At 44.9% G+C, this 4,618-nt stretch overlaps 1 pseudogene across 1 annotated transcript; it reads left to right on the forward strand.

Moving 5' to 3' along the window:
- Positions 1–506: 506 nt before the first annotated feature.
- LOC308511126 (protein CEBPZOS-like) lies at positions 507–703 on the forward strand (annotated as a pseudogene). The gene has a single exon. The product of its transcript is annotated as a protein CEBPZOS-like (transcript).
- Positions 704–4,618: the final 3,915 nt, after the last annotated feature.

Raw genomic sequence — 4,618 nt, forward strand, 5'->3', positions numbered from 1 at the left:
GAAGATCAGATAAAGAGCTTCACAGACAAGAAAAAGATAAAGGAGTTCATCACCACCAAACCAGGATTATGTGAAATGCTAAAGGGTATTCTTTAAGAAGAGGAAGAAGAAAAAGGTAAAGATAAAAATTATGAAAAACAAAGGGACAACAAATACATATCTATCAACAAGTGAATCTAAAAATTAAGTCAATAAAAAAATCTGATGAACAGAATAAACTGGTGAATATAATAGAAGCAGGGGCACAGAAAGGGAGTGGACTGACAATTCTCAGGGGGAAGGGGGTATGAAGGGTGCGGGAAGAAATTGGACAAAAATCTTACACCTATGGATGAGGACAGTGGCAGGGGGTAAGGGCATGGGGTGGGATGGGAACCAGGTGGAGGGGAGCTATGGTGGATAAAAGAGGAACATCTGTAATAATCTGAACAATGAATATTTTTATATAAAAAAAGGAAAGTATCCAAGGCAAGGTTGATTTGGGCTACCCAGAGTGGGGAGTACGGATGGCCCAAACTTTGGAACCACTGGCAAAGAAGATCTTTAAAGGAGTTTTAGTAGCTGAATTGTGGGCATTTTTTTAGCATACATTTTGTTTAATAAGAAGAACGCAAGTCAGGTTTATTACAAATCCATCAAATATTCTAGAATGTATGGAGTCAGACAGCAAGATCAAGAAAAATGGCTGAACAACAAAAGTTAGGAATTTGGTCACTGGTACAGGTGTACCCTATTGCACAGTATCAGGCATGATTAAAATTCCAAAGTTGACATGGATAGATTTTGGAATATGTAAGGCAAAACGTAAATCCCAATTAAGCCAGAGGTTTTATTCTTTGGACTACCTGTGAAGAAATTATGGAAGGTATGTTTAGTATGTTATAAATAAAGTTTTGCTTATACTTTAAAAAGGAACACCCAAGAGTAGCACCCACGGAGACAGAAAACCCCAACAGAAAAGAGAACAGCAAAAGCCTGGGTATTTAGGGGAGTTTAACGTCCAGATAGAAGTTGCACCCATGGAGCCCTCAGATCAAAGTAGACATGCTCTAGTACAGCCGTGGGCAAACTACGGCCCGCGGCCCAGACCCGGCCCGTTTGGCTGTTCTATCCGGCCCACGGAGCCGAAAGAGCGGAGGGTTCTCTTGCTCTCCCCTCCGCTCCTTCACCAGCAGCAGTGTTAACATGTATTAGTTCACACAAACACTCCATCCATGTTTTTGTTCCGGCCCTCTGGTCCAGTTTAAGAACCCACTGTGGCCCTCAAGTCAAAAAGTTCGCCCACCCCTGCTCTAGTATGTGGCTCACATAGGAAGAGACGCTAGGGATGAAGATGCCCTGAAGAGGAAAGGTCTGTGTTTCCAAAGTCAATATGTACTAGTACACGCTGAGGAAGCAATAATGGTGGGAATTTTCTCCACCCCCATGAGGAGAGGACAAGACAAGGATCACCTCCTCCTGACCTTCATCAAATGAAAACAAGCTGCGAAAGCATGACTCCTGTCTTCTTCAGTCAGCTGGACCAGACAACCACTACCTGACTCATGCAAATGAAATCGGGAATCGGGGGCTGAAAATGCCTGGCCAGACCACACAATAAGGCTGGATTGAATAAATAGGGCCTGCACTTCCACCACATGCAGAGAGGGACTGTGAGGGCCATAGTCCACATGAGAGCCCTGCAAAAGCAAGTGTACTCCGTTGTCTGAAAAGGAAAGCACACAGGCAGAGCACCCGGAGAAGCAATGACCCTGACACAAGTGTGGCTCAAGGAGACTAGGGGGTGAGGGGGAGTTCGGTGGCCAGTTAGAAGAAAGGCACCCGATGAGACTGGAGCCAGCAGTCTGCGGTCTCTTTAGGAAGTTCAAAATGGACCCATAAGGGCATGGGCTCGGGTTTCCCTCTGTTCCCATTACACATTTAATGACCCTGCCAGGGTGTGTTCTTCTCCACGTGCACTGTTCTCCCTGGGAACCACATCTGGAGTGGTGGTCAAGTGGAGGAAGGAGATGGAAAGAGAAAAGGCAAAAAGAAGTACTACATTCAACCCATACACAGACACACACATCACTAGCAAGACTACAAACTCCATGAAGGCGCCAGTTTCCAGTAGACAGAAAGTTCCCAGAATTTAGAAGTGTAGGGTTTTGACTGTTACAGTACACTAGGCTACTAAATGCTTCAAAGTGACCACAAGAGGACTGGGTATTTAAGAGGGAAAAGTTGGCTAAGAGACCTTTTGGAGATTTCCTGCCAGACCAGGGAAGAGTAAATCCCAAAGGCAGCTTTCATGCATAAGTAGAAAGAGACTATGGTTACTTTCTTTTATGCTCACCAAAAGACGCTCAATGAGCCCTAGCCTGTATGGGTCAGTGGATAGAGCACTGGCTCACAGGCTGAAGAGTTCTGCGTTTGATGCTGATCAAGGGCATGTACTCAGTTGCAGGCTTGGTCCCCGGCCCTGGTCGGCGCACACACGGGAGGCAACCAATCGATGTGTCTCTCTCACAGATGTTTCTCTCTGTCTCTCCCCTGCTCCGTTGACTTTCTCTAAAATCAATGGGAAAATATCCTCACGTGAGCATCAATAAACAAACAAGAAAACAAACAAAAGGATACTCAATGAACCGTTGTTAAAGACCTACTCTGCAAGAAAGCCTATCTTCTGGAAAAGTTTCTGCTTTTCCTCCAACAAATGTAATACAACAGTATCAAAAAAGTTACCCGGCCGATTTGGCTCAGGGGATAGAGCATCGGCCTGCGACTGAAGGGTCCCGGGTTCGATTCTGGTCCAGGGCACATGCCGGGGTTGCGAGCTTAATCCCCAATACAGGGTGTGCAGAAGGCAGCCTGGAAAATGGCAGCAGCCAGAATATCTTTACCAGCTTCTATTACAATGCACAAATGGAGCTTGGCTGTGCAGAAGTGTAACAAGTCTCCAGTTGTCAAAATTTAGTAAGTATTTGCTCTTCAGAATGCTACAGGACATGGGAAATGAATCGATCAGCTTGTGTATTCAATGAAGGGAACTGGGAACAAAACAAAAATAAGTGTCAGGGGACACGACACACATCATTTGTACACCAAACCACAGAAATGAAAAGGTAACTCAGAATGTTATCTTCTGCTGAAGCAACATCTGGTTCTGCGGGCTCAGAAAAGAAGCACTAGAAAAGGTCAATTAGAACTCGTGGTGAATCAGAGAAAGCCACTGTGGTGGTGCCAAGGAAGAAGGCCAGAAAGGAGCAGGTCCAGACAGTTCCTCAGGCTCCAATGAAGACTGGATTACACAAAGGGTCAGTGCACAGGGGAGTGCAGGACCCTGTCCGATTCAAGGACAGTGCTGTCTCTGCAGCAACTAAGGAAACTGGACTGAGATTCTTATCCAATTCCACCCCAGAAATTCCAAACTTGTCATCTCCTCCCAAGCTTTCTTTGCTGGCAGCTCTATAAACACTTTCTTTGTTTCCAATTTTGATTTTGCCAGTCATCATTATTGACATTTTCCTGGATTGTTTCTTCTTCAAAACTCTGAACAATTGGTTCAAATGATTGTTTTTTGTCTTAGCTGGATAGGTACAGCTTAAATCATGGAGCCAGCCTAAAAACCACTGTTTACCTTAGGTTGATCAATTTCAACATGGACTATCTTTGTTTTTAAATAAAGTATCAGTAATGCACATCAGCAGAGTTCTGCCAAACTCTATACATTACAATCATTAAAACCTTTGTTTTTAATGATAGTGTAGTTATGATGGAGCACAGCATAGCAGCTGTCTTTGACAGGCTGTGGTTTTTCTACCAAAAATTAAAAAGGAACCGCATCTATGAAGCAAGACATGATAACATCCCACATCACAGCTATGATGCTCAAATGAGAGCATCCTATTTCAGCCTACAGGAAATCACCGGTATATTTCCAATAGAGCATTGCGACCTTAGCAGCCTCCATGAGGAAGGAGTTCAAAATTCCATGGATCCTTCTGTCAAAAGTGTCGGAGAGCTCAAAAGCTTGGGCCAGGGACCAACATGCAGACAACCCACTCCAAAGCGCCTCCACTGCCATGTGTGCACACTGAGGCTCGGGCTCCCTGGCGTGGCCAGAAGCCCATAGAGCCTGGAGGCCGGGCATGTTGCTTTACAAATGGCAAAAGGGATACAACTGTGAGAAACGAGTGTTCACCAAAATGAAGCGCTGCCTACACTGCCACCCAGATGGACTAGTCACTGGATGCATGAAGCTGCAGTGAAATCAATAACCAAAAATCACTAAGACTTGTGAAGGGGCCTTTACAAAACAGGCTTCCTGGGAGAACCCAGTAGGCTAACCGCCCAAGGCTTGAAAGTGAAGAAACAAAATCACACCAGAAATAATTCAATGTGGAAATTTTCTGAGAACAACCAAGAGAGTTCTGGTCCAGACATATCTGACAGCAGTCAAATATGTGTGGGGTCTCTATGCACTCCAACAACTCCGATGAGGATGAAAGGAAAACCAGCTTCCCTCACTTTCCCCCAGCACAACTTCCCAATATTCTCTCCTGTACCCTCTTTTCTCTCATTCTCTGGCACCTTCCCGTTTTACCCACTTCTCTCCTATTCTCACTCATTATGCAAA

The sequence above is a fragment of the Myotis nattereri genome (assembly GCF_964212035.1).
Source record: "Myotis nattereri genome assembly, chromosome: X".
NCBI classification, from domain to species: Eukaryota; Metazoa; Chordata; class Mammalia; order Chiroptera; family Vespertilionidae; genus Myotis; species Myotis nattereri.